The sequence below is a fragment of the Bombus affinis genome, unplaced genomic scaffold (assembly GCF_024516045.1).
Source record: "Bombus affinis isolate iyBomAffi1 unplaced genomic scaffold, iyBomAffi1.2 ctg00000135.1, whole genome shotgun sequence".
NCBI classification, from domain to species: Eukaryota; Metazoa; Arthropoda; class Insecta; order Hymenoptera; family Apidae; genus Bombus; species Bombus affinis.
This window is the reverse complement of record NW_026108862.1, coordinates 129,395-142,037: the sequence shown is the minus strand read 5'-3', so window position 1 is coordinate 142,037 and position 12,643 is coordinate 129,395. Positions and strand designations below refer to the sequence as shown.

General features: G+C 36.7%; 2 long non-coding RNA genes across 3 annotated transcripts in view; one reads left to right on the top strand and one right to left on the bottom strand.

Moving 5' to 3' along the window:
• LOC126927542 (uncharacterized) overlaps window positions 1–9,252 on the bottom strand; it is a 79,960-nt gene extending 70,708 nt beyond the window's left edge. Inside the window, exon 1 of the long non-coding RNA XR_007715585.1 lies at window positions 9,056–9,252. This is a non-coding gene — a long non-coding RNA (uncharacterized LOC126927542). The remainder of the gene's footprint in view (window positions 1–9,055) is intronic.
• LOC126927543 (uncharacterized) lies at window positions 154–12,157 on the top strand. 2 transcript variants are annotated; one of them, XR_007715587.1, is made up of 3 exons: window positions 154–389; window positions 676–758; window positions 12,099–12,157. It is a non-coding gene; the product is annotated as an uncharacterized LOC126927543 (long non-coding RNA). The 2 variants fall into 2 exon arrangements; XR_007715586.1 differs by lacking the exon at window positions 12,099–12,157 and adding an exon at window positions 1,045–1,103.
• The last annotated feature ends 486 nt before the right edge of the window (window positions 12,158–12,643 follow it).

Genomic DNA, 12,643 nt, shown 5'->3' with positions numbered 1-12,643 from the left:
CTATTTGGATGGAAAACCGCCACTTCAGCATCATCCCTCGCACATATTCACACACGCACGTCGATCACGTCATCTCGTACCATTCACATATCTTCTTCCTCTTGCGCTAAAACAAATGCACAAGTTTAAGGAAACAAACAACATGCGAAACGAGATAGAATACTAAAAACACATACTCATACAGTTCGCACAGGCGCGGACGCTTTTGTGTCCATCACTCAACATAACCTGTAATCATCAAAATCCACGTTCTCTCATGGAAACTCTAAAAACCTGCAGCATTGCGATTCCCACCGGAACGAACTGTCACGTGACTGTCATCCCATTGGGGATGTCATTATAAAAAGCGTAGCGACACAATTCAAATGAGAGTAATTGTTAGCGGGTCAGTTGAATAAAGGAATAGAAGAGAGTAATTGTTAGCGTTCGGGAGAATTTAGCGAAAAATAAAGAAGAGTCAGATTAATTGTTAGCGTTAGCGTTAGCGATTAATTGTTAGTGGTTCAGTTAGAACAATCAGAGTAATTGTGAAAAGAGAGTAACTGCCATTAGTTGGTTCAGTTAGAATATAGTCAGAGAAATTGTTAGCGTTCGGGAGAATTTAACGAAATTAAAGAAGAGTAATTCAGTTAGAATAAAGAAATAGGATAGAGCAATTGTGATTAGTTGGTTCAGGAGAATTTAGCGAAAATAAGGAGAGTAATTGTTAGCGGGTCAGTTGAATAAAGGAATAGAAGGGAGTAATTGTTAGCGGGTCAGTTGAATAAAGGAATAGAAGAGAGTAATTGTTAGCGTTCGGGAGAATTTAGCGAAAAATAAAGAAGAGTCAGATTAATTGTTAGCGTTAGCGTTAGCGATTAATTGTTAGTGGTTCAGTTAGAACAATCAGAGTAATTGTGAAAAGAGAGTAACTGCCATTAGTTGGTTCAGTTAGAATATAGTCAGAGAAATTGTTAGCGTTCGGGAGAATTTAACGAAATTAAAGGAGAGTAATTCAGTTAGAATAAAGAAATAGGATAGAGCAATTGTGATTAGTTGGTTCAGGAGAATTTAGCGAAAATAAGGAGTGTAATTGTTAGCGGGTCAGTTGAATAAAGGAATAGAAGGGAGTAATCGTTACCAGTTGAATAAAAGTGTAAGAGAGTAAGTGTTAGCGGTTCGAGAGAATTTAGCGAAAAATAAGGAAGAGTCAGATTAATTGTTAGCGTTAGCGTTAGCGATTAATTGTTAGTGGTTCAGTTAGAACAATCAGAGTAATTGTGAAAAGAGAGTAACTGCCATTAGTTGGTTCAGTTAGAATATAGTCAGAGAAATTGTTAGCGTTCGGGAGAATTTATCGAAATTAAAGAAGAGTAATTCAGTTAGAATAAAGAAATAGGATAGAGCAATTGTGATTAGTTGGTTCAGGAGAATTTAGCGAAAATAAGGAGAGTAATTGTTAGTCGTTCAATTGAATTTGAGTGAGTCTGATATCAGTTCGTTCAGTTGATTTAATTAGAATTTAAGTTAGGATTAGAGAATAATTGTTCGTTCCAGTTCGAGTTTAAGAATTAGGAGATATAAATGTTATTAGTCAGTTCGAATTATAAAATAATTGTTATTAGTCAGTTAGAATCAAAACAATAGTTGGCTCAAGTTTTTGTGTTAGAATTTCGAATTGTTAAACACGTCCGGACACACTGTTGTTTACACTGTTCAAATTAAATAAAGATTAAAACGAAAAATTATAGAAGTGTCTATCTTTGTAAAACCGGAATCACCCCAGCGGCCTGCCCGTTCATCAACGGAGACCAACGTCAGGTGAGTTAACTTTAATTATTATTAATAACTAATAATTAAAATAATAAATAATATCAATGATTAGTATAATTCGTCATTAATTCCGCCTGTAATAATTATTTATAATATAATTGTTTATTCCAAACAATCCTCTCCCGTGCTAGTATTCCTGCGCATAGCAGGTTAGCCGAAACGTGGAGATTGTTGACCAGTGGCCTAAACTCCGATCAACGCTACATAATCTAACAAGAAATATCTAATTGAAACAGTCCTTAGACTGTTTCTGGTGGCAGCGACTACTACATTGTTTAAAATTTCAAAATTTGGATAGCGAAACGTAACAATATATATATATATAGATAAAATTTTGGTGGCAGCGGTGGGATACGCTCCACGGAGGATTACAGTTGGTATAAACAATAACATACGCTCATAGGTTTAAAGTTTTTTCAATTTATTAACTGAAACATACACATAAACATATACAAAAAGAAAGGAAAAAAAACATGGCGGTCGCACGAGACTCACTAAACGAGGACACGATTACGTTGTTGTCGGAAAAATTGAAAGCGTGGGACGAGAATTTTCGCGTACTAACCGACATTAATGCAAGTCTAAGCAGAGTGGAAGAAGACCTGCGTGCAAGTAGGGAATCGAGAGATACCGAAATTCCCACATCGACGCCGTTAATTCCGCGAGGAATAAGACCCATTAATGATAATTTTCAACCAATTAAACTAAAAGACACGATCAAGTCAGTGCCAGTGTTCGACGGCCATCGACCACCGGTATTTCAATTTTTAAGGGCATGCGAACGAGCTCGAAGATTCGTGCCGCCGACGCAGAATCGTCCGACACCTCCGAATAATTATAATGGAAACAACACTCGTCCCCTATACGATAGTAACAACATCAGAAACAACCGCCAGGATCGAAGATTCGTGCCGCCGACGCAGAATCGTCCGACGCCTCCGAATAATTATAATGGAAACAACACTCGTCCCCTATACGATAGTAACAACATCAGAAACCACCACCAGGATTGGAGATTTGTATCGCCGTCGTGGAATCGTCTAAGCGACCCGGGAATAGAGAAAGATATTAGGAAAAGAGCAAGAGCAATAACCTGGAAAGAAAAATGCGTAGATAAACATCTCAAAAGAGATCCAAGTCAAAGGAGGGATGCTGATTATTTGAAACAACCAACCTTCCAATACAAACACTGTTCCGTTGCTGCGATAAAAGACGATGTTACTTTAAGTAGCAAGAGGACGCACGGCACCACAGACGAAATCATGAGTGAAAAATCTCCCGAATCCCCAGCCAAAATAAACAACACTAATATCAAAGAACTTTCAGAAGAGGCAGAAACTAGGAAATTGAACGACGAAACGAAAGGCGACGTTTATCCCCTGCCTAATATCACGGTTGACTCGGCAAGAATACAAAAGCAAGGTTCCACGAATTTTGTGAACGTTTCAAATATAATACGAAAAGAGATAGCGAGCGTATCACCCTCAAAAACTTCTATAAAACCATCAGAAAGTAACTTTATCGAACTCAAAGTCAAGCCATTAAATTCTAAGAAAACTCAGACTATAGAGAATAAAAGTATAGCCATCCCTAAACTCAAAACAGAATCTATAAGCAAAAAGGTTTGTAATAAAAATTCAAAGAATAATTCTAAATCTACTGAAAATATTCCTAAACGTCCCATACAAGTATCACCGGGTGTTGGACTCAGATTCGGACGTCGACCTTTCCGGATGGTTTCAATAGAAATAAAAGAAACCTCAAATACTCCTACCGCGAGAATAGTCTCCCCGGATTTGAACACGAAGGCGAACCTACTGCTAGACTCCGGATCAGAAATTAATATTATCAAGAAACCTGCCTTACCCGAGTCAGCGATCATCAACGAGCAAGAGATAATTGAAGTTCGAGGAATTACGGCAACGAGCCTGGTCACCCTAGGGCAGACAATAATACAGGTTGCGGGCCACCCCGTTACTTTCCATGTAGTTGATGATTCCCTGCTGATCAATCAAGACGGAATCTTAGGTTCCGAATTTTTTGCAAAATACAGAGCCCGTTTGGATTACGGGCAAAAACATATCAAATGGGGGGATATCTACATCCCGTTTGATACAAAAGAAAAGATAATTGTGCCGAAACGAAGTTCGGTACCCTGTACCATAAATATCGCAAATCCGGAGGAAAATGAGGGATTCATCCCCAAAATCGAACCGATTAAGGGAGTCTATTTCGGAAATGCGGTCGTGAAAAACCATAAGGGACGTGGTTATTTAAGAATAATTAATACCACCTCGAGGGATTACGAATTTACCGTACCCACAATAGTAATAAAAAAATTTGCAACTCCTACTTCGCCCTCTCATACTACGTGCAACGCCGTTTCAGCATCTGAGGGAAATAGGTTCGACAAAATAATGGAATTATTGCGACTAGAGCATTTAAATGAAGAAGAAAAGAGGAACGTCGAAGCGCTAATACGGAAGAATCAAGATAGATTTCATCTCCCAGGGGAGACACTAGAAGGAACAGACGTTTTACAACACGAAATTGCTACCACAGATGAGATACCGATCAATGTTAAACAATACCGGTATCCTCCCGTACATCGGGAAGAAATAAACCGCCAGATTCAAGAACTACTAGAAACGGACGTTGTGGAATCATCGACATCTCCGTATAACTCCCCATTATGGATCGTGCCGAAGAAACCGGACTCTCAAGGTAACAAACGATGGAGAATGGTTATTGATTACAGGAAATTAAATGACAAAACAATAGGCGATGCCTATCCACTACCCAATATCACTGAAATATTGGACCAATTGGGAAGTGCGAAATACTTTTCCACGTTCGATCTAGCATCTGGGTTCCACCAAATTCGTATGTCATCGAAGGATGCCCACAAAACTGCATTCTCGACGCCATATGGTCATTTTCAGTTCAAACGAATGCCTTTCGGACTGAAAAATGCACCAGCAACGTTCCAGCGGTTGATGAATTCGATACTGTCAGGGTTGCAAGGAATAGAGCTGTTCGTTTATCTGGATGATATAGTAATTTATTCCACATCCATTCACGAACATGAGATTAAATTTAATCGACTTATGGACAGACTACGGAGAGCTAAATTGCAACTGCAACCGGACAAGTGCGAATTCTTACGGCACGAAGTAAAATATTTGGGACATGTAATCAGTGAGAATGGAGTTAAACCTGACCCAAAGAAAATCGAGGCAGTTTCAAATTTTCCACGGCCAAGGAAATCAAAAAATGTTAAACAATTTTTGGGATTAGCTGGATATTACCGAAGGTTCATACCCAATTTCTCCAAGGTTGCGAAACCATTGACGCAATTACTAAAAAAGGACGTTGCGTTCAAGTGGACGGAAAACCAAGAAGATGCATTCAACACCTTGAAAACAGCCCTTATAACAGAACCCATTTTGCAGTACCCGGACTTCTCTCAACCATTCAATCTCACGACAGACGCATCTGGATATGCCGTGGGCGGCGTACTAAGCCAAGGACCTATCGGAAAAGACCTACCGATCGCATACGCCTCAAGATTATTGAACCCCGCCGAACAAAATTATTCCACGATAGAAAAGGAATGCCTAGCGATCGTTTACAGCGCAATGCACTTCCGACCGTATTTGTACGGGAGAAAATTCACCATTATAACCGATCATAAACCTCTGGTGTGGATGCATTCTATCAAAGATCCTACTTCAAGAATTTGGAAGTGGAAACTAAAATTGGCGGATTTCGAATTCGACATTATACACAAAGAAGGTAAGGCAAACGCGAATGCAGACGCCTTATCTAGAAACCCCCCTGAGGTTTGTTTGCCAATCAGGAAAAGAGAGGAAGATTCACCGAGTCGATATCCCGCACCCAAGAGATTTGAACTAGACACACTAACCGAAGACTCCCCCACATTTGAAGCTAAACCACGCGAACTATCGCAACACAATAGACCAGGAAAACAAGAAAAAATTTCCATTCGAAGACACGTCACCATAGAAGAAACACCCACAAAACATTTTGACCACGCATTAGCCGAAATCGACGTAAACAGAGACGAGGAAACAATCACTCAAGAGATAACCGACATCGATAAAACGAATGAAGAAGAACCCCCTATAACAATTTCCGAACCAATTCAGCAACAAGGAAAGGACGCAATGCCTGCGGTACTTTCAGAGCTAAGAATCTTGGAAACGCGAGACTCGATTACGAGAGTAAACGACCATAGAATAATATTCGTCGATATACATGGCACTCCGATAGATAAAGGGGCCTTAGAAATGAAGGAAGCAGGAAAACTGCCGTATTATAGAGATTTAATGTTGGGAAGAGTAATATTGAATCAAGATTCCGGAAAATACATCGTGTCCCTACCCGTAAAGGAAGATCGAAACTCTCCAATAACGCCAGAAAATATACTGAACTCATTGAAATCTTTACTGGATGTGGTAAAAGAAAACCAATTAACGTCCTTTAGCATCAGCAAAACAAACCTGGAAGAAATATCTTGGCGATATACAATCAGGAAACTGAAAGAAGTATTCATGGGAGAAACCATAGCTATTACCATCTGTACCGGGGAAATAATTATCCCACCGGTGGAAGCGCGAAGCAACATAATACGAGAAAAGCACGAATCACCTGTAGCAGGACATAAGGGAGTAACAAAAACTTACCAAAGAGTACGACAATACTACTATTGGAAAACCATGAAGAAAGAAATCCAGGAATACGTGAGAACATGCAAAGAATGCCAATTGAAAAAGTTAACCAGAATAAAAACAAGGCAACCCATGGTGCTCACAGACACACCAGGTAAAGCGTTCGATAAAATTAGTATGGATATCGTCGGTCCATTACCACAGACACAAAAGGGAAATAAATACATATTAACTATCCAAGACTTACTGACAAAATATTCAATCGAGATCCCGATGGCAGGAATCTCTTCGGCCGAGATAGCTGACGTTTTCGTAAAACAATTCATTTGCCGATTCGGTTCACCGAGGGCTATCCTTACTGATCAGGGAGCAAATTTTACATTCTCGCTGATGAAAAAGGTAGCAAAAAGATTTCGCATAAAAAGGTATACCACGTCAGCATACCATCCACAAAGCAACGGCTCCATCAAAAGATCTCACCACGTATTAACTGAATACCTCAACCTGTACATCGAAAATTCCAGAAACTGGGACGAATGGGTGGAATTAGCCATGTTCTCCTACAATACCTCCGTACACGAAGGAACAAAATTCTCCCCACACGAACTAGTCTTTGGACACTTAGCCAGAGAACCTACTGGCGAGATGATAACCGAGGAGAATATGGAACCAACATATGCAAAGTATCTCAGAGACCTGTTCGATAAAATCGTCACCGTTCAACAAATGGCAAGAGAAAATCTGATAAAATCCAAATTAAAGTCAAAAGAATACTATGACAGACGAATCAACCCGCAAAATTTCAAAATAGGAGATCTAGTATATCTATTAAAGGAACCCAGAAGAGGAAAATTTTCCGACCAATATTCGGGACCGCATAGAGTGTTAGAAATTTTAGAAAACCAAAACGTCATGATTGAAGTGAAAGGGATTCCGCGAACAGTGCACTTAAATAAGTTAAAATTAGCGCATAACCGAAATAAACAATAAACGAAACGTTTTCAGAAGGTAACACAGTACAGTAGTATGTAGTGCAGTGCTGCTCGTCGAATAATGCGGATAATGGAAACCTAAAAAGAAAAGGAAATTACTATGTACTTTCTAAACATTACTCAAATATAAAATGTATTAATTCAATAAAGTGATTAAAACGGTGAAAGTGAAAAGTACCTTGTGAACAATTAACTATTGTAAAAGGAAGTGTATATGCAAAGACATGCCATAAGCCCATATTCGTAAAACATAACGTATGACAGCCATCTGAAACAAATGGAAGAATTAACCTCAATTACCTTAATACAAAATATAATAGTACTAAACGATTATAACAATATCGTGGTTAAACCAAAGTAAGTGCGACACTGCTTGTCGAATAGTGCAGATAGTGGAAACCTAAAAACAAAAGAAAGATTACTATTTGCGTTCTATAAAACGTGTTAATTCAATAACATAATTAAAGGCAGTGAAAGTAAAAAGTACCTAGTCCACAACTAATCATTGTAGAAGGAAGTGTACATGCAGGAATTCCGCAGAGATAAATTATGGATCCACTCCGTAGAACATAGAATACGACTGCCAGCTGAAACGAATGCAAGAACTGGCCTCAATTGCCTTGACATATATGAAAAGAAATAATACTATTAAAACTTACAACAAGATTGCCAATTACGTCGGGCAGCTGTCTTGCGTGAGCGACGTAGCGTGTAGACTTGGAGAATAAAGACGAAGTAACTATGAACAGTAATAATATAGTGTACAAGTTCTAATCTATAATACATGAATTAGTCTCGACTTACATTACACGATTATTATTATACCTCACATATAGAAACAGATTTGTAATGCACAATAGCGGTCGCTCACACAATGCACTACGTGCATATTGAATTAATTAACTAAATGATATGTTTATACTCACAAATATAGGATGAATAAAGGTATCTGTAGTAAGTATTTTGAATATAATGAAAACCGGATGATGCCTTACACACGGTAACGCAGCATCGAAGGAATAGGATTTGAGAAACTACAAACGGTAATAATTCAATAAACAAGTTTTAACCAATAATACATAGATTAGCTCAAAAAATTATACTATACAAATATGAAATAATAATAAATCACTAATAATAAATCACATAATTACTAAGTAACAACAGATTAATAGGGAAGATATAGAAATAGCTAATAAAATAGAAATAGGCTAGAAATTAATCAAGATAGATTAGCCGAGCATTAATAATCAAACATGATTAAAATTAGGAATTATCATATTGTGTTAAGCTATTACAGCATTACTATATTAAATTACGTATAAAGAAATAAGGTTATACTACACAGTGGTGACTGGTGACACTATGCACGCATTAGATTAAACCAATTAAACAAAAGCTACATAAATATAAACTACCTTATAATTAAACAGTGAAACGATTCTATTAGTAATTAATATTTTCGACAACGATATAATCCACACGCTATTACATTAAAATAACACACAGTATATATACACATATTACAACAAATACAAAACAATGTTAAATTAAACATACACATTACGACGAACACAAAACTAGACGTTGACACTTCACTAGAACGGAGTTGAAACTAAGTAACAAAACAATTATTACAATATCAAACAAATTTACAAAACACCACACTCTTATTTAAGACGTACACAAACATCCATTTTGGAAATCCGTCGCGAGCGTGAAGCAGTTCTCACGCATGCGCAATGAACTACATGCAATAATTACACACACTAAAATAAATACAGAATAATATTATTCCACTTCAATTATACGTCAACTGCTAAAATAAAGTCACAAATAATTAACAAATAAATAACAAAACCGCATGAATAAAATTCACCATATACTAGAGACATTTATGAACGGCCATCTTAGATTGTCACGAATAGGGAATAGACCTTACGCACGCGCAATGAAACACATATACATAAATAATATTAATTTTATTTGAATTACACGTCACCTACTAAAATAAAGTTAAAAACAATTAACAGATAGATAATTAATTCGATATTGGCAAAAGTCACCACATATTAGGGACATCCACCACCAATCAACGCATGAATGTAGTAACTTTAATACCTTACAAATAAATTATATTTCTAATAAAAAAATAATAAAAAGACGGGTACGATAATCTAGACTTAGGCTATCGCGACCCATACGAAGACCCTCCAACACGTTTTTATGCACACAAATTCAAAGAGCGCGTTGTAGATTGTGTGAAATACAAATAACAAAACTCCAACCCGCGATATTTTGTCTGCAATGCATAAATGTCAATCTTAACATGACACAATAACCCCAAAGAAATCTTTTGATGTAAGGAATTGTAGTTCGCGCTGTTGCCCGTTAGGATGGACCAACAACCAATCGCAACTACATCTGCTACGATCAGTCAAATTTCCTTCGGAAATTTGAACACCAAGGGCGGGGGTGTCACGTCCCGCGTTCCGCACGTGACGCCACGAACCAATAACTTATGAATAATTAAACACGACCAATAATAATAAATTAACTAATAACTAACCAATCAAAATAAAAAGAATTATACGACAGACAATCAAAATGAAATAAATGAATCAATAAGTAGAAACACTACAACCAATCAGCAATGACATATAAAATACAAATAAAATGAAATAATTAAATGAACCAATAAATAAAACAAGCCGCGATTCAAATGTATGAGATTTCTCTGCGAAAACACATGTATATACACACACGTGTATGCATATCTGTGTGTGTGACCTACTTCGTGAATCTGAATAATTGGTAATCTAATAAAATATAAAAGAAATAAAATATACTACACTACACCAGCATTCTAATAAAAGTGAAAATTGTATACAAGATTACTCTGCGACACACACATATATAGATATACACATGCGTACGCGTATCTTAGGGAAAAATTCATAATATATATATATATATGTATGTATACGTTATTAAACCATTAAAACGCAAAGAAATAAATATATAGATTTACATTTCTACGAACCTAGAGAATTATATACGAAATCCACATTATGGAATATTCAACCAATTAACGATCCGAGAAACAATGAGAATAACAATACGCGCACATATACATATGCATATATATATTTTACATAATGGAAAATTGCATTGTGAAATGTATATATATATATACACATATTATTATATCGAACAACTACTCATCTAATATACAAAACCACCTTGTAAAAATTACATTACTGAACATTCAACTAAATCAACTGAAGATTTAGTATAATAATATATAATAATATAATAATATATATATATATACATAGATATGTGAAATAGCGTTGTATATAACCGGAAACAATACAAATGTCACACGACTTCTTCAACAACTTCGACTCTTCGTTCCTGCCGACAACACCTCACACGATGACTGCGTCTTCTAGGGCCACTTACGGATTCTTTACAATTCTTCTTCTTCTTGCACTGAAATATCATATGCAGTGAATAAAACACGAAAGAAGCAGGATGAACTAAATAAAAGAAATCATAACAAGATACACACCGAGACAATCCGCATGGGAACCTCTGACAAAGTATCTATCATTAAATGCATAATAATCAAGATGCACAAACCTCATCTGGAAGTCGACACCACTCACAGCGTGCCAATGCAAGGGAGGAAAACGAATGAAATTGTATTTCGTGAAGACGTTTCACCACTTTCCATAGATCAGAAACTGGAGTTACACAACTAATAACCTAATAACAAGAAAGTAATATAAAATATACACGATTTAATATATAGCAAATATGGACATATAAATCTACAAGGAGCAAAATATATCTCATATTGTCAAATAAAACCAAATTGTCAAAAGATCATCAGGACACGACGCCAACGAAGGTGCCACTGTGCCTATTTGGATGGAAAACCGCCACTTCAGCATCATCCCTCGCACATATTCACACACGCACGTCGATCACGTCATCTCGTACCATTCACATATCTTCTTCCTCTTGCGCTAAAACAAATTCACAAGTTTAAGGAAACAAACAACATGCGAAACGAGATAGAATACTAAAAACACATACTCATACAGTTCGCACAGGCGCGGACGCTTTTGTGTCCATCACTCAACATAACCTGTAATCATCAAAATCCACGTTCTCTCATGGAAACTCTAAAAACCTGCAGCATTGCGATTCCCACCGGAACGAACTGTCACGTGACTGTCATCCCATTGGGGATGTCATTATAAAAAGCGTAGCGACACAATTCAAAGGAGAGTAATTGTTAGCGGGTCAGTTGAATAAAGGAATAGAAGAGAGTAATTGTTAGCGTTCGGGAGAATTTAGCGAAAAATAAAGAAGAGTCAGATTAATTGTTAGCGTTAGCGTTAGCGATTAATTGTTAGTGGTTCAGTTAGAACAATCAGAGTAATTGTGAAAAGAGAGTAACTGCCATTAGTTGGTTCAGTTAGAATATAGTCAGAGAAATTGTTAGCGTTTGGGAGAATTTAACGAAATTAAAGAAGAGTAATTCAGTTAGAATAAAGAAATAGGATAGAGCAATTGTGATTAGTTGGTTCAGGAGAATTTAGCCAAAATAAGGAGAGTAATTGTTAGCGGGTCAGTTGAATAAAGGAATAGAAGGGAGTAATCGTTACCAGTTGAATAAAAGAGTAAGAGAGTAATTGTTAGCGGTTCGGGACAATTTAGCGAAAAATAAGGAAGAGTCAGATTAATTGTTAGCGTTAGCGTTAGCGATTAATTGTTAGTGGTTCAGTTAGAACAATCAGAGTAATTGTGAAAAGAGAGTAACTGCCATTAGTTGGTTCAGTTAGAATATAGTCAGAGAAATTGTTAGCGTTCGGAAGAATTTAACGAAATTAAAGAAGAGTAATTCAGTTAGAATAAAGAAATAGGATAGAGCAATTGTGATTAGTTGGTTCAGGAGAATTTAGCGAAAATAAGGAGAGTAATTGTTAGTCGTTCAATTGAATTTGAGTGAGTCTGATATCAGTTCGTTCAGTTGATTTAATTAGAATTTAAGTTAGGATTAGAGAATAATTGTTCGTTCCAGTTCGAGTTTAAGAATTACGAGATATAAATGTTATTAGTCAGTTCGAATTATAA